Genomic DNA, 18,607 nt, shown 5'->3' with positions numbered 1-18,607 from the left:
CAGACACGGTTCTTAATTTGTTTTATTGAGGAGTAGACGATGCTGACATGAGCCTTGATTGTACTCCTAAATCTTGATTTTCATGAAGGTTGTCCTATTCTCTCTGCTACAGCTGTACCATTGCTAGAAAAGATAGATGCTCACTCCTCTTCTGCTGAGCTGTAGTGCCACCAGTAGGCAGCAGGGAGTAATGTACTTACCATTTCTTCTCTTTTCACTTTTAATTTGTATACAGTACCTCCTTTTTATATTACTATGCCCAAGGCGGTTTACAGCAAGAAAATAAACAATGAAGAACATGCACCTTATAATAATCTGATCCGATACACAAAGTCATAATAAAATATATCTTTAAAATGGAATGACTTATATCAAAGAAAGTAACATCCAGTGATCGATTAGAATATAATAGTACACAATAAAATTAACTCTCAAAACATCAGCAAATAATAATTAAGAATAAATTCACTCTTAACCATTACAATAAATAATTAATAAACTGTGATCAATAAAAGCAACTGCAAGTCACAATGGATAAAATACCACAATACGTACAAAACCATGTACAAGGATCAAATCGAGGCACAAAAATACAAAACTTACAGAATTATTAGAAAAATTATAACATTACCGGCACAGACAGTTTCAGGAGACACAAGTGACCAATAGTGTTGTCTTGGCAGGCCTGATGAGTGAAAGCAAATTCTTGGGTTAAGTGTGGTTGCTTTCTATCCCCCCCTCCCCATTTCTGCATCAGTTTTCTCTTTTTAAGTCCTCATGAAAATCCACCAGCATCTTTGTGCTCCTGATATGCACATCTCTGTATGCAATGTTGTCTAACATATACATTATTTGCATAGTAATTCCCCACAGTCTAATGCATTTTGACATGGTTTCTTCTTCTTCTAATATCTGCATTCTAATGCACACTTTACCCACATTATATGCATTTCTGTACACACCACTTGGCTGAAAAGCTGTGTTGCAAAATTCTGAGAGGTGTGGATTTCAAAGGACGTCTTGTTTCAGAAAATGTGAATTAAGTAGGTTCCTGCACAAAAGTTAGGCTTGAAAGAAACATTCCATTGTAGCTAATATAATAGGTGGTGTGGTATGGGAGGGTGCTCACAACAGTTTCGCTAGTTTTCAAATGTGGCCCAAGAGATTGGTGAACCGTAGTCTAGACCACCAGTCCTGATACTTCATATTTATTTTATTTCATTAAAATTGTATGCTTCTAGATATATGAAAAACCCCTCAAAGTAGTTCATTGTCATGAATCAGCTGGAAGCCCCAGGGGTAAACAGTTCAGAGCCAGGGGTCTGTGTGGTCAGAAGGACAATAGGAAGCAGACTGCAAAGAGGATGTGTTGGAAGCTGAAGAGGTAAAAGGGTTTAGTGAGCAAGAAGAGTCTGTGGCAGAGAGCAGTTCAGAATCAGAGCTAGAAGCAGAGGCTGGAGAAGAGGGGGCCAAGTGGCAGAGATGACACGGCTGCTGAATAAGCCAGGGTGTCTCCCCCTCCTGCTGTGACTTCCTGTTCTCTCCCAGAACTAGAAGAGGTACGGAGAAGGCCAAGCAAAGGCAGGCACTGCAACAGAGATGACCTGAATGACAAGCTTGGTGGATCAGGGGAATGCTGTGGATGTAGTGTATCTTGATTTCAGTAAGGCTTTTGACAAATCCCCTATGATATTCTTGCAGAGAAGCTGGTAAAATGTGGGCTTGACGAGGTAACCGTTAGGTGAATTTGTAATTTGATTGACCTGGGGAAAAAGTGACAAGTGAGGTGCTGCAGGGTTCGGTCCTGGGCCCATTGTTGTTCAACATCTTTCTAAATTGAAGAGATGCAATAAATTTGCAGATGCTACTGACCTTGCACCAGGAGTGACGAAAACTTGATGCCTAGCTTAGACTAGTCATTAAAACAAACAAAAAACCAATTTTAGCGTATTTGAGATTTATTTATTTTTTAAAGTTTTTGCCAGTCATCAGGGTATTAATTAGGGCAGTTCATATTGTCTGTACAAAGACAAGAAAATCAGTTCATGTTATAGTGATTATCCCGATTGTATTAGCATTGGTTTTGTGATTCAGTTTTTGTCTGATCAGCTTAGGGCAAGCAGTGTAGGAAGAGTGTACAAGAGAGTAGGGAGCCTTTGTCAATGTGGCAGAGATCTTCAGTGTATCTTCAGATCTTCAGAGATCTTCAGTATTAAGGCGCCTGGAAATAAGAACGTAAATAATTAGTCACATAAACATCCCCAATGAGGTAAGGCTGCATAAGGGCTAGGGAACCCTGATCATTGGCTATGATGGGTGGAGCTGATAGAAGTTGGAGTTTAACAACATCTGAAGGGCCATATGTTCTCTGTCCCTGATCTAAAGCTAAAAGCTTTTAAAGGGTAAAGGGTAAAGGGACCCCTGACCATTAGGTCCAGTCATGGCCGACTCTGGGGTTGCAGCGCTCATCTCGTTTTATTGGCCAAGGGAGCCAGCGTACAGCTTCCTGGTCATGTGGCCAGCATGGCCAAGCCACTTCTGGTGAACCAGAGCAGCACATGGAAATGCCGTTTACCTTTCCCCTGGAGTGGTTCCTATTTATCTACTTGCACTTGACATACTTTCGAACTGCTAGGTTGGCAGGAGCAGGGACGGGACTGAGCAACAGGAGCTCACCCCGTTGTGGGGATTCGAACCACCAACCTTCTGATCGGCAAGTCCTAGGCTCTGTGGTTTAACCCACAGTGCCACCCATGTCCCTTAGCGCCACCAAATTAACAAAGTACAATCCTATACATCAAGGATAAAGATTCTATGGCCCTGGAGAAGTTGTCAAACTCCAACTTTCATCAGCCTCATGTTACATGGTCAGTGGCCAGGAATGAGGGCCACAGGTTCCCCAGCTAAACATGTACATGAGTTCACTGGTGCTTACTCCTAGGTAGGAATGAATCGGTCTTGGTTTCTCATCTCCTCCCATCTTCCCAATCCTCGAGAAAATTATTCAGCATTTTCATCTTTCCAATCTTAAATTCAGTTCTCCACATTGTATTGGAAATACATAGAAGAATATTGTGATCATGACGAGATACATGGCCTCCAACAATTATCTATTTGTTGCCTTATTGGGCGTCTGTGTAGGGATCTGAATCTGCTTGGTTAGCCATTGCAATATTTTGGTCCTTTTTAGTACATCTTTTAAGGAATTAATTTTATATGGGAATGTTCCATGTCATAAGATGGCATGTAGGCTTTTATGTCAAGGCTACAAAACAGCCTTGGGTCCATGAGACCAGCAGGGCAGAGCTAACCAGTTCTTTTTGGTTAGCTCATTGTTTAGCAGTTTCAGAGCCATGGGAATGAGAATGACTAAGCTGTGATGGAAGTCCTACACTGATACTGGAAAAGGACAGCTTACCAATCCTTTGGTATACCTTGAAATGGTTTGGGATGATGCCATTGGTATTTCTCTTGGCAGACCTAAGAAACTGTGAACTCAAATTTCAGCAGCATCCTATGCAAGACTAAAATTTGGCTGCACCCCAGCCTCTCTCCCTCCTTGTTTTGGTGTCCCCTGCTGTTCAGCACCCAGTACGACTGCACCCTAAAACCACCTCTGACAGAAACATGGCTGTTTGCCACATTCCCAAGTGTAAAACAGTATACATATAGGATACAGGAGTGCTGTTCCACAGAGAACTCCACCTAAGGCCAGAGATGCAGAAGTGTGCTTTGCAATAGTTCTAGAAGATGGGGTTTTACCTGCTGTCTTTTCTAAAGGGCTTTCCAAGCGATGCAAAATAAATAACCTTGATAAGAGTTTTGTACTTAAACGCTTAGTGATTTGCCCTAAAACTTTGTGTAGGCTGTGCGTGTGTTTTTATGTCCAGTGCTTGTTGTATAATCAATAAGGCTCATAATCTTTACTCCAAAGTGTGTTGCCTCTGAATCTGAAAGAACAATTGCTTTTGGTAGAACACCCATCATTACAGCAATCTGCATTTTTTAAGAAGAAAAAATGCCCATGAAAATCCTTTGCCATTTTAGTGTGAATTACCCCAATAAATATATTTTTTTATTATTGTTATTACTTATTAAATTCATATCCCTGGAAGAGCCCAGGGTGACAGTTGGGTGTGTAGTTTTGACTAATTTCTTGTTTGTTTGTTTGTTTGTTTGATATATTGCCCTTTATCACAAGGGAAGAAGAAGAAGAAGAAGAGTTTGGATTTGATATCCCGCCTTTCACTCCATTTAAGGAGTCTCAAAGCGGCTAACATTCTCCTTTCCCTTCCTCCCCCACAACAAACACTCTGTGAGGTGAGTGGGACTGAGAGACCTCAGAGAAGTGTGACTGGCCCAAGGTCACCCAGCAGCTGCATGTGGAGGAGCGGGGAATCGAACCTGGTTCACCAGATTACGAGACTACCGCTCTTAACCACTACACCACACTGGCTCTCAGGAGAAGAGGTACAGGGTAAAAGCACAAATAAACAGTTAAAACAAAAACAATAAAACCATACCCCACTCCTACAAACAAATGTAAAAGGCTGTAGAATCAGCCAAAGGCCTGGTTGAAGAGGCACGTTTTTGCCTGGCACCTAAAGATGTATAATGAAGATGCCAGGCAAACCTCCCTGTGGAGAGCATTCCACAAGTGGGGAGCGACTACAGAAAAGGCCTCTTCTTCTGTTGCCACCCTCTGGACCTCACATGAAGGAGGCACAAAAAAATGGGTCTCAGGTGATGAACACATATTCCTGGATGGTTTATATGGGGAATGGCGGTCCTTGAGGTATTGCAGTCCTGAGCCATTCATGCCTTTATAGCTCAAAATCAGCAATTTGAATTGGGCCTGGAAGCTAATTGGCAGCCTGTGAAATTAGTATAATATGCTCAAACTGAATTGCTCCAGTTAGCAACCCGGCCACCAAATACTGCACCAGCTGAAACTTCTGAAACATCTTCAAAGGCAGCGCTACATATTATGTGTTGCAGTAATCCAGCATAAAGGTTACCAGAGCATAGACAAGAGAAGCTAGGCTACCTTTGTCCAGATAGGGGCGAACCTGGGCCACCAGCCAGAGTTGATGGAAAACCCTCCATGCCACCCAGACCATCTGATCCAGAAGGGAAGGAGAGAATCCAGGGGCAGGGTGGGTCAGTAGCTTCTAAAATAATGTTTGAGTGTTTGTGGACACTTGATCTAAGAGATTTGCCACCTATGATGCCAAAGCAAATAATTAGCAAACTTTTAAAAATATCCCATGTGAATACCCATGGGCAGACCAACAGAAATGTTTCCAATCTGAAATGCCAAAGTCCACAGTTCTTTCATTCTTATTTTTTAACTTCACATAGTAACAAATTAATCCACAGCATAAAAGGGATAAACCCCCCATCATCAGCAACTCAAATAGAGCAATCTTACAGTAAACTTCACTGGTATAAGAAAGTATAGGATCCAGCGGATCTCCAGTTGAGCCAAAAAGTTCATGGCTGAGCAGTGTTGTGCCAGCTTAACTCCCCATATCCAGCTCAGCCGGTGATAAACTACTGTATTTTTTGCTCTATAAGACTCACTTTTTCCCTCCCAAAAAGTAAGGGGAAATGCGTGTGTGTCTTATGGAGTGAATACAGGCTGTGCGGCTATCCCAGAAGCCAGAATAGCAAGAGGGATCACTGTGCAGCGATCCCTCTTGCTGTTCTGGCTTCTGAGATTCAGAATATGTTTTTTCTTGTTTTCCTCCTCCAAAAAGGAGGTGCGTATTATGGTCTGGTGCGTCATATAGAGTGAAAAATACGGTACTATATCTCCTGAATCCTGGGACAGCTAGGACCCTGTGGATACACACATGGCTGAGCAGAAATCAAAATAATTAGTCACACTCATTGGGAAATATATAAACGAAATCATGTGAATACTCACCGGCGCACCAACAATGGAAGCGATTCCACCCTAATATATCAAAGTACACAATTATTTATGGGGTTTTTTACTTCATATATAATAAAGAAGGTGCTCAATATCCACTGCCCATTATTATCCACACCCAGAGAGCCATCTTACTGCAAGGTCCACTGGGATGTGAAAGATTAAGATCCAGCGGAACTCCAGCTGAGCCAGGAAGTTTGTGGCTGAGCAGTGTTTTTCAGTTTAACTCATTGTCCCCAGCTCATCTGGAGATCTGCTACCATATCTCCCTCATCCCAGCTCAGCCAGGGCACTGCTAGCTGAATACATGGCAGGGCAGAAGATGTATTTTGCCAGTACAAAATAATTAGTTAAACTCTTGGGGAAAGATATAAACAAAATCATGAGAATACTCACCACCATGCTTCCAAGCTGAAATGTCAAAGTGCACAGTTATTTCTTGTTTGCTTGTTGTTGTTTTTAATAAACGTAGTATCAAACTGTGTCTCAATAAAATAGGGAGAATTCGCCCACTGTTTGCAAGACAACTGGAGCACTCTGACTGCAAGGTCCATTGGGATGTGAAAGGTTAGGATCCAGCAGATCTCCAACTGTGCCAGAAAGGTCATGGTCTGGCCAACCCAATGCTTCCACTCTAATATATCAAAGTACACAATTATCTCTGGGTTTCTTACTTCATATACTAAAAATGGATGCTCAATATCTATTGCCAATTATTAGCTAGACCCAGAGAGCAATCTTATAGTAAGATCCATCAATATGAGTATGGTTAGGATTCAGCAGATCTCCAACTGAGCCAGAAAGTTCGTGGCTGAGCAGTGCTGCTGTGCTAATGTAATTCCCCATCCTCAGCTCAGCAAAAGCTTTGCTACCCTATCTCCCTCATCCTGGGACAGCCAAGACCCCATAACCTCCAAACCTGGAGCCAAAATCCGGGACGCTATCTTTCAAGACTCCATCTGCCTCTTTTTATTGGGAGACTATGGCAGGCAGATTTGTGGTCGTGATGAATCGCAGTTTCACACCATAGATTCCTCCCTTCCCAAAAAGTTCTTTCCTCGGTTATGGCACCAATACACCACACATTCTGGGCGCGATACCCAGCCTTGTGGCCCTGCTAATTGCATCTTATTCAGGAGGAAATTGCACTATTAAATTTCATGATATCACAGCAACCAAAATGGTCGCAGTTCCCTCACAATAGAAAACTGGATTTCCCTGTTTTTGTGGGACACTTGAAGCATACAAGACCCCACTGGCTGAATACAAAGCAAGGCAGAATATGCATTTTTGCCTGTACAAAATAACCAGTTATTGGGATATATATAAAAGAAATCACGTGAATACTCACCGACAAACCACTGGGAGGGATGGCACCCTAGTATATAAAAGCACTCAATTATTTATGGGTTTCTTACTTCATGTTGTATAAAATGAACCCTCCATACCTATTGGCCATTAGTAGCAAGACAAAGAGACCATTCTTATAGTAAGATCCACCGATATGAGGAAGGTTAGTGTCAAGCAGATTACTAGCTGAGCCTGAAAGTTCATGGCTGAGCAATGCAGTGCCAACGTAACTCCCAGTCCTCAGGTCAGGTGGAGATCTACTCCATATCTCATCATCTCACGTCAGCCAGGACAACATACAATCAAACACATTTAAGCCAAAATCGGGGTTGCTATCTTTCTGCATGTCGTTTTCCTAACGGTGAAATCAAAATTGGCACAGCAGCCCTTTTGGTTTCTATGAGTTTGTGCTTTTCACACTGAGGTCTCCCCCTTAAAAGGTCCTCTTTGGGGCACAGTGCCCAAAACACACACTTTGCAGCACCACTTAAGATCCCAGACCTGGGGACCTCCAGTTGAGAGCGACCCGATTGCAAGCGAGGATTTTTCCATGTGGAGAATCCCAGGTTTTTCGGAAGGTTTAGGGGTGTCACAGGGCGCAGTGACCCCCAGAAGTAGTGTCTGGAGGGTGTTCAGACACTCAGGTTCCCGCGGATAGCCGAAACGCAGACCACCCGGCCGTCAGGTAACTCCCTGAAGGGAAGCCATAACTACCTCCGGAAAACGAAGCCCCGAGCTTGCAGGGGGAGCTCTTAATTCTCGATCTTAAGAAATTCGGACTTAATTTGCTTAAAAAGAAGTGGATTAAAAAACAAGGAAAGAAACCGGATGAAAAATAAGTAATTACGAGACCGGCTTTTAAACGCAATCAGCTTGAACGTATTGAAACAGCAAAGCCGACAAAAGTGAAAGTGAGTTGCCGCAAGCAGGATATTGTTTCTTTTCCCTTTTTGACTTGTTAAAAACTAACTTTTTAGAGGATACAAATTATTTAAAGAGGGACTCAAATCAAAATAGAAAACTGGATGTCACTTTTTTTGTGGGACACTTGAAGTATACAAGACCCTACTGGGTGAATACAAAACAAGGCAGAATATGCAATTTTGATTGTACAAAATAACCAGTTATACTCTTTGGGATATATATAAATGAAATCACATGAATACTAACCGGCACACCACCCTGAAAGGAAGGAAACCGGATGAAAGGAAGGAAACCGGATGAAAAATAAGTAATTACGATACCGGCTTTTAAACGCAATCAGCTGTGAAGAATCCCGGGTTTTTAGGGGTTTAGGGGTGTCACAGGGTGCAGTGAGCCCCAGAAGTAGTAATCAATAAGGCTCATAATCTTTACTCCAAAGTGTGTTGCCTCTGAATGTGAAAGAACAATTGCTTTTGGTAGAACACCCATCATTACAGCAATCTGCATTTTTTAAGAAGAAAAAATGCCCATGAAAATCCTTTGCCATTTTAGTGTGAATTACCCCAATAAATATATTTTTTTATTATTGTTATTACTTATTAAATTCATATCCCTGGAAGAGCCCAGGGTGACAGTTGGGTGTGTAGTTTTGACTAATTTCTTGTTTGTTTGTTTGTTTGTTTGTTTGTTTGTTTGATATATTGCCCTTTATCACAAGGGAAGAAGAAGAAGAAGAAGAGTTTGGATTTGATATCCCGCCTTTCACTCCATTTAAGGAGTCTCAAAGCGGCTAACATTCTCCTTTCCCTTCCTCCCCCACAACAAACACTCTGTGAGGTGAGTGGGGCTGAGAGACCTCAGAGAAGTGTGACTGGCCCAAGGTCACCCAGCAGCTGCATGTGGAGGAGCGGGGAATCGAACCCGGTTCACCAGATTACGAGACTACCGCTCTTAACCACTACACCACACTGGCTCTCATGAAAAGAGGTACAGGGTAAAAGCACAAATAAACAGTTAAAACAAAAACAATAAAACCATACCCCACTCCTACAAACAAATGTAAAAGGCTGTAGAATCAGCCAAAGGCCTGGTTGAAGAGGCACGTTTTTGCCTGGCACCTAAAGATGTATAATGAAGATGCCAGGCAAACCTCCCTGTGGAGAGCATTCCACAAATGGGGAGCGACTACAGAAAAGGCCTCTTCTTCTGTTGCCACCCTCTGGACCTCACATGAAGGAGGCACAAAAAAAATGGGTCTCAGGTGATGAACACATATTCCTGGATGGTTTATATGGGGAATGGCGGTCCTTGAGGTATTGCAGTCCTGAGCCATTCATGCCTTTATAGCTCAAAGTCAGCAATTTGAATTGGGATAATTAGCAAACTTTTAAAAATATCCCATGTGAATACCCATGGGCAGACCAACAGAAATGTTTCCAATCTGAAATGCCAAAGTCCACAGTTCTTTCATTCTTATTTTTTAACTTCACATAGTAACAAATTAATCCACAGCATAAAAGGGATAAACCCCCCATCATCAGCAACTCAAATAGAGCAATCTTACAGTAAACTTCACTGGTATAAGAAAGTATAGGATACAGCGGATCTCCAGTTGAGCCAGAAAGTTCATGGCTGAGCAGTGTTGTGCCAGCTTAACTCCCCATATCCAGCTCAGCCGGCGATAAACTACCGTATTTTTTGCTCTGTAAGACTCACTTTTTCCCTCCCAAAAAGTAAGGGGAAATGTGTGTGTGTCTTGTGGAGCGAATACAGGCTGTGCAGTTATCCCAGAAGCCAGAATAGCAAGAGGGATCACTGTGCGGCGATCCCTCTTGCTGTTCTGGCTTCTGAGATTCAGAATGTTTTTTCTTGTTTTCCTCCTCCAAAAAGTAGGTGCGTATTATGGTCTGGTGCGTCTTATAGAGTGAAAAATACGGTACTATATCTCCTGAATCCTGGGACAGCTAGGACCCTGTGGATACACACATGGCTGAGCAGAAATCAAAATAATTAGTCACACTCATTGGGAAATATATAAACGAAATCATGTGAATACTCACCGGCGCACCAACAATGGAAGCGATTCCACCCTAATATATCAAAGTACACAATTATTTACGGGGTTTTTTTTTTTTTACTTCATATACTATAAAGAAGGTGTTCAATATCCATTGCCCATTATTAGCCACACCCAGAGAGCCATCTTACTGCAAGGTCCACTGGGATGTGAAAGATTAAGATCCAGCCGATCTCCAGTTGAGCCAGAAAGTTCATGGCTGAGCAGTGTTGTGCCAGCTTAACTCCCCATATCCAGTTCAGCCGGAGATAAACTACTGTATTTTTTGCTCTATAAGACTCACTTTTTCCCTCCCAAAAAGTAAGGGGAAATGTGTGTGTGTCTTATGGAGCGAATACAGGCTGTGCAGCTATCCCAGAAGCCAGAATAGCAGGAGGGATCACTGTGCAGCAATCCCTCTTGCTGTTCTGGCTTCTGAGATTCAGAATATTATTTTTTCTTGTCTTCCTCCTCCCAAAACTAGGTGCGTATTATGGTCTGGTGCGTCTTATAGAGCGAAAAATGCAATACTATACCTCCTGAATCCTGGGACAGCTAGGACCCTGCTGGCTGCACACATGGCTGGGCAGAAATTAAAATAATTATACTCATTGGGAAATATATAAACAAAATCATGTGAATACTCACCGGGGCACCAACACTGGAAGCGATTCCACCCTAATATATCAAAGTACACAATTATTTATGGGGTTTTTTACTTCATATATTATAAAGAAGGTGCTCAATATCCACTGCTCATTATTATCCACACCCAGAGAGCCATCTTACTGCAAGGTCCACTGGGATGTGAAAGATTAAGATCCAGCGGATCTCCAGCTGAGCCAGGAAGTTTGTGGCTGAGCAGTGTTTTTCAGTGTAACTCCTTGTCTCCAGCTCATCTGGAGATCTGCTACCATATCTCCCTCATCCCAGCTCAGCCAGGGCACTGCTAGCTGAATACATGGCAGGGCAGAAGATGTATTTTGCCAATACAAAATAATTAGTTAAACTCTTGGGGAAAGATATAAACAAAATCATGAGAATACTCACCACCATGCTTCCAAGCTGAAATGTCAAAGTGCACAGTTATTTCTTGTTTGCTTGTTGCTGTTTTTAATAAACGTAGTATCAAACTGTGTCTCAATAAAATAGGGAGAATTTGCCCACTGTTTGCAAGACAACCAGAGCACTCTTACTGCAAGGTCCATTGGGATGTGAAAGGTTAGGATCCAAGAGGTCTCCAGCTGAGCCAGAAAGATCATGGCTGAGCACTGCTGGCATATCTCCTCATCTTAGGACAGTCAGGACCCCATAGGTTCCAAAACCTTGAAGGCAATATCTGGGGTGACATTCTTCTGCACACCAATATTTTTTATTGCGACAGCACAGCGGCCATTTTGGTTTCTCCGATCTCACACTATTTCATGCTGTGTTCCGTCTCCCAAAAAAACTTCTTTTTTCAAATATGGCTCCAAAAACACATTTGGGAGCTCCGCATTAGAATGTAGACCTGAAAACAGCACATTTTGGGTGGTGGTGGTTGTGTAACACTGCAGATTGGCACAAGCAGAGAAAATGATGTATTTTGCCAGTACAAAATGTTTAGTAGTACCGTATTTTTCGTCCTATACGACGCACTTGCCAATAGGACGCACCTAGTTTTTTGGGGGGGGAAATAAAGGGGGGAAATTATTTCCACCCCCCCAGGCGCGGGGCTGGGGCGGGGGATGCCTGAGCTTCCCCCGACCGCAGCCCCCAGAACAGGCTGCTATCCACAAGCCTGGGGATTTCCTGCCGGTCTCCCCAGGCTTGCGGATATCTGTCCCCAGAGCTTGTGGGGCTGGCAGCCTCCAAACCAGGTCGGGGAACAGCAGGATAGCGGAGCTGCACCTTCCCGCTGTCCCCCGAGCTTGTGGGCTGCAGGCTGCTGCCCGCAAGCCTTGCGAGCCTGTGGGAACTCCCGCCGGGCTTGCAAGGCTTGCGGATAGCTTCCTGAAGCCTGGAGAGTGAGAGGGGTCTGTGCGCACTGACCCCTCTCGCTCTCCAGGCTTCAGCGAAAGCCTGCATTCACCCCATAGGATGCACAGAGATTTCCCCTTCATTTTTGGAGGGGAAAAAGTGCGTCCTATAGGGCGAAAAATACGGTATATTGGGGAATATATAATAAAATCATGTGGATACTCACTGGCACACCACCACGAATGATTGCACCCTAATATGTCAAAGTAGTCCGCTCACCTTCCCGGGTGGGTGGTGTTGCGGCCAGGAATCCAGGACCTTGTGGTGATCCAGCTGAGGGGCAGGGCCCAAGGGGGACCCCTCGGGATGCCCTTATTTGATGTAAGTCATAGGGCTCCCCCTACTGGTGGTTTACCCTTAGTTGGAATCCCTGCAGACAGGCAGGAATCAAAATATAGCCCGGCTTCACCCCAATGCCTAAGCCAAACTGCTCACATCTGTAACCAGTAAAGTTGTGACCTATTTTATCCCATAAACCTAATTACTCATGTTCATGTGTTTATTATCTAAGGAAACTGTGGGACCGGGACCTTGGAGCGCAATGGAATTATTTTTGGGTTTCTTACTTAATGTAATATAAAATGCGTGCTCAGTATCCATTGCCCATTATTAGCCACACCCAGAGAGCCATCTTACTGCAAGGTCCACTGGGATATGAAAGGTGAGGATCCAGCCGATCTCCAGTTGAGCCAGAAAGTTCATGGCTGAGCAGTGTTGTGCCAGCTTAACTCCCCATATCCAGCTCAGCCGGAGATAAACTACCGTATTTTTTGCTCTATAAGACTCACTTTTTCCCTCCCAAAAAGTAAGAGGAAATGTGTGTGTGTCTTATGGAGCGAATACAGGCTGTGCAGCTATCCCAGAAGCCAGAATAGCAGGAGGGATCACTGTGCAGCAATGCCTCTTGCTGTTCTGGCTTCTGAGATTCAGAATATTATTTTTTCTTGTTTTCCTCCTCCCAAAACTCGGTGCGTATTATGGTCTGGTGCATCTTATAGAGCGAAAAATGCAATACTATATCTCCTGAATCCTGGGACAGCTAGGACCCTGCTGGCTGCACACATGGCTGGGCAGAAATCAAAATAATTACACTCATTGGGAAATATATAAACAAAATCATGTGAATACTCACCGAGGCACCAACACCAGAAGCGATTCCACCCTAATATATCAAAGTACACAATTATTTATGGGGTTTTTTACTTCATATATTATAAAGAAGGTGCTCAATATCCACTGCCCATTATTATCCACACCCAGAGAGCCATCTTACTGCAAGGTCCACTGGGATGTGAAAGACTAAGATCCAGCGGATCTCCAGCTGAGCCAGGAAGTTGCTGTTCTGGCTTCTGAGATTCAGAATATTATTTTTTCTTGTTTTCCTCCTCCCAAAACTCGGTGCGTATTATGGTCTGGTGCATCTTATAGAGCACAAGGTCCACTGGGATGAGAAGGGTTAAGATCTAGTGGGCACTGCTGGCTGAATACATGGCAGGGCAGAAGGTGTATTTTGCTAGCACAAAATAATTGCTTAAACTCTCTGGGAAAGATATAAACATTATACGCTATATGGTAATCCCACTTTTTAATTATTTGTTTTCAATTATGGTTCCATTGCAAAAAACAGAAACAAAGCACCTCTTGAGAATTATGTTGTCATTATAACAAAATAACTCGTTTCATATTTGAAGGAGGGTCTAAGTCCACACACAAGGAGAAGCTCTCCAAATAGATGCTACTGAAGAAAATATTTTAGGCCTTGTGATTGTATGTTTACTATGTTGAGACCAATTCCGTCATTTTTTGTGGAAGACAAACTTCAGTGGAATGGAAACCATACTACATGAGATGAATACAGGACAGAAACCAAGGGCAATCCTAACCAAGCCTGTTCAGAAGTGAACCCCATTTAATTCAAGGGGGCTTTCTCCCATAAAAATGGATTTCAGATAACAGCCTTACTCACTAGTGGTGCTGAATTTTTCTCCTTTGTTTTAGCATTCTCCATCAGTGAGGCAGAAGCCACTTTTGCAAAGCAAGAAAAATGTCAGGAAATTGGAGAAGAGGTTACAGCACACTACAGAGTACAGAGTAGGGAACCTGAGAATCCAACAGACAGCATTTCCTCCACCATCATTCCATTCTAAGGTCTTGAGTAATACTTGAGCTTCCAAAGGTAACTCTGTTATCTTGGTGCTGTACATTATAGCATTTTTACAGGGAAAACATACACCATATAGCAAATATACATCCCGCCATGGATGGTGGAGGTTGGCTTGGAGGGCTGGATGCGTTCTCCAACAAAATTCTGCTCTTCCATTGATATATTAAAGGGTTCCCATATTTATATTCCAGAAGGTGAAAATCCAGACACAAACTTTGTGTGTGTGTGTGTGTGTGTGTGTGTGTCTGAAAGTTGTTGACTATTTTTTTAGTTTTATCCCAAGCTGCCATATGTCCGGTATATTACATAGTATATTATGGTATATAACACAAATTCTTGTATAGGCTATACCCCTCAATTTCTAAAGTCTATTCATGAGTCTCGTCCCAAAAGGATTTAGTAATTTGCCGTCCTGTATTAAGAGCTCAGATTCGTACCATACTCTGTACATTAGGATAGAGACAAGAGAAACCATGATTCATTCCCTCTAGCCTCTTCCTTCTTGTAGTTTCCTGTCATTTGGCAGGTTTATGAAGCACCTCCTCAGTTTCCTATGCATCACTGAAGCTATTGTTAACAGTACCAGGTGTTCCCATGTCACCTATAATATTGATAATGCAAAATTATCAGCAATACTCACCCCTTTTAAAGGGAGAATCTGGAAGGTAGAATTGTGCCGTTAGTATTTGTTCTTATTTTTTACATCACATAATATACACTGGTATGGGCACAGACTGAACAACCATTACAATTAACTGTCATTATGCATATCATCATGGTTCTCGGGACAATTCAGCATAAGAAGAAGGAAGTCTCTGAACCAATGAGATTATAGTATAAAATTTCACAACAGGGGAGGCAACAGAGGAAGATAGAGGGGTTGGTAACTGGAGTGGTGATGTAGGGCAAATAGGTGCATACTGATCATTTGCATGTTCTTAAGACTGTTTCATTGGAGGATTAAGACCATGTCACTGTGTCAATTTGAACTAATAGGAGAGGAAGGCAACACCAGGAATACAGGCCATACATCAGGGGGACACTGAAGTGGGGAAATGTGAGGACTGGACTGTGGGCATCAGACTATAGCGATCCAGGAACATGGAATTAGGATCTGTGGGGCAAGCCAATAGTTAAGACTACAAAATAATTCAGGACCAGGCATGGAGGAGAAATTCTATATTGTTTGAATTGTAACAAGAAAGTTCCTAATCTGCACTTCTTGAACCAATGCAAAATCATTTAACAGCTATCCTTTCAATTTTGCACGAGGCCTTAATTGTGTAATACAAATCTCCAACAAAACAGTCTACAAAAGTGTGCGTGGGGAAAAAGCCATATACTTCAGAAAACAACATGCAGCAATGTATTATTTTAGTGGAAATTCTTTGCAAAAGTGTTTGCATTAGTCAAAAGTGTACAAAAAAGTGTTGATTCAATAGATATCCATGCTAAAATGCTGGTGAATTTTCAAGAGGTTCCCCCATCCCAGAATGCTGCAGAAGTGAAGATCAAAGGACAATCCGGGAGGCATGGATGAGAAATAAGCCAGGTGAACTAATTCTGAAGAGTGAAAATTAGTTAATTTCATAATGTTGTTGCAGAACATGCTGCCCATGGCGGCAGATGCACCAATCTGTACGCTGGCATTGCAAATAAAAGCATCCTCATATTTTTTTGTTTCAGTTAGAATTAAGATCGGCATTCTGTTCTCTGGGGCTTTGTGCATAGCATTACAACCTTATAGCATTCAGAAGATCTTATGAATACTATCCAACAGTTTTAGGAGAACAGAAGGAGAGGATATCAGACAGACCGGCTAACAAATAAAAAGATACAAAGGCAGATTTCTGAATTGATTTTATCCCAGCTTCTGACAGAACACAGCCAAGTGAAAAGGGCTTTGTGGGTGAATGAAAATTGGTGGACCATATCCCTGTGGCCTTAAATACTTTGTTTTTGACTGCTGGGTGAAGGTCCACTACTGTAGGGATGGGGAATCAGTGGCTCTCCAGGTGGTGTTGGATTAAAACTCCCATCATCCCTGGCCACTGGCCATGCTGGCAGGGCTGATGGGATCTGAGCATCTCTGCCATTGTGTATATTGCAAAGAAAATGGAAATGCAGAAACCTGTGAAAAAGATCATATACTTACAGAGGATCTCTTTTTTCGACGTCCCTTCAGATGGAAAAGCAAAGCAACATGACAAGTTAATACAATGGCAAGCAGAAGGCCGCTATGGTTGGTTTTTCCAGTCCACAAAGATACGTAATTCCTGAGTCCCCTCCACCCCACCCCACTGATTTAAATTGTGTTTTCTTTGCAGTAAAATGAAAGGTGCGGAAATAACTATAGCATTGATTCCTAAATTATGTCAAATAATAGGCGGAGATAATAATAATGTAGCCTGTTTGTTTTTTCCAGTCCACAAAGATACTCTGAGAATCAAGGCACCAAAGTTCACAATTCAAAAAAAAAAACACTTCTAGAAAACAAAAAGAAACTTTTGCCTAAAATGTATAATCTGTTATTAGACTGGGAAACAAAAGATGAGCTTGTTAAAGCCTCAATGACACACTGGGCAATAGATGTAGGGCGCAATACAGATTTTAACCTCTGGGGAAAGCTCTGGAAAAGTGACTTGAAGTTTACAGCATGTTATTCTTTGAAGAAGAACTACCTAAAAATGATTCACAGATGGTACTTAAATCCAAGTAGGCTTGCTAAGATGTGTAAGACTGAATCAGATAAGTGCTGGAGATGCAAAGAGGTGAAGGAAACATTATTTTATGTGTAAAAGGGTAAAAGAGTTTTAGGAAATGATCCATAATGAATTGGGAAAAAAATGTTTAAACGTATTTCCCCCAAAAAACCAGAGTCCTTTCTTTTGGGGATAATTCAGACTAAAATTTCCAGATGTCCAAAAAGGCTATTTATGTATGCTAATACTGTAGACCATTTTTTGTTAGTCCAAACATGGAAAATGAGCGAGGTCCCAACCAAAGAAGAATAGGAACTTAAGTTGACAGAATAAGCACAAATTGCAGACTTAACATCTAGAATATGTGATCAAAAAGAACATACATTTAAAGAAGATTGGAAAACTTTTATTGAATATATTGGAAATAATTGTATACAGCTGAAAATGCTGGAAGCATTAAAGTAAATCCAACATTTATTGCATCCATATTGTCAGGGAACTGACATCAGAGCGAGCAGAGCGAGAGGCAGAGGCAGGGCTCCAGGGCAATGCCGGAGAGGGGACCAGCCGGGGGGAAGGAATTCAGCGTAACACCAATAGAGATGAGAGGGAGATGGAGGAATTGGTGACAGGGCTCCAAGACCCTTCACCCGAATCTAGTGGAGAGAGCGCTGGCACGCCCCTGCCTTCCACTCACTTGCGCAGATGCGTTCCGCGCAGGGAACATAGGAGGAGACTTGGGGTCAAACAGCTTTTATGCTGGAAGAGGTTCAAGAAATGCCCACTGACGGATTCTGCAAGTGACTAACAGGTCACGGAGGGCGAGCTCTAACCCTGAACATGGTTGAGCAAACAAACTGACTAAACTGAAGGCAATTTACGCACAAGTAACCCCTTACAACCATTACACATATATTTCATATTCATATATGAATGAAAACAAAAGCAACATGACAATGGCAAGTATAAGGCCCCTGTGGTTGGTTTTTTCTCAAACCCATTTAAATTGTGTTTTCTTTGCAGTAAAATGAAAGATGTGGAACAACTATAGCATGGATTCCAAAATTATGTCAAATAATAGGAGGAGATAGTAATAATGTATCCTGTTTGTTTTTTCCAGTCCAGAAATATACTATGAGAATTGAGGCACTTGGACAGACAGTTCATGTAAACAAAATCATGTGAATATTCACTGGCACAGAACGAAGAACATTTGCACCCTGAAATGTCAAACTGAAGTTATTTCTTGGTTTTTTATTTCATGTTCTATGAAATGAATTCTCAATATAAAAGGAGGAAATTGTCCATGATTAGTAAGACAAACAGAGCAATTTTACAGTAAGGTCCACTGGGATGAGAAAGGTTAAGACCCATTGGATCTCCAGCTGAGCCAGGAACTTCATGGCTAAGCAGTGCTATTTTGCTGTAACTCCTTATCCCCAGCTCAGCTGCAGATC

Source organism: Podarcis cretensis, assembly GCF_951804945.1.
Source record: "Podarcis cretensis genome assembly, chromosome: 8".
NCBI classification, from domain to species: Eukaryota; Metazoa; Chordata; class Lepidosauria; order Squamata; family Lacertidae; genus Podarcis; species Podarcis cretensis.
Note: the sequence above shows the minus strand (reverse complement) of the source record.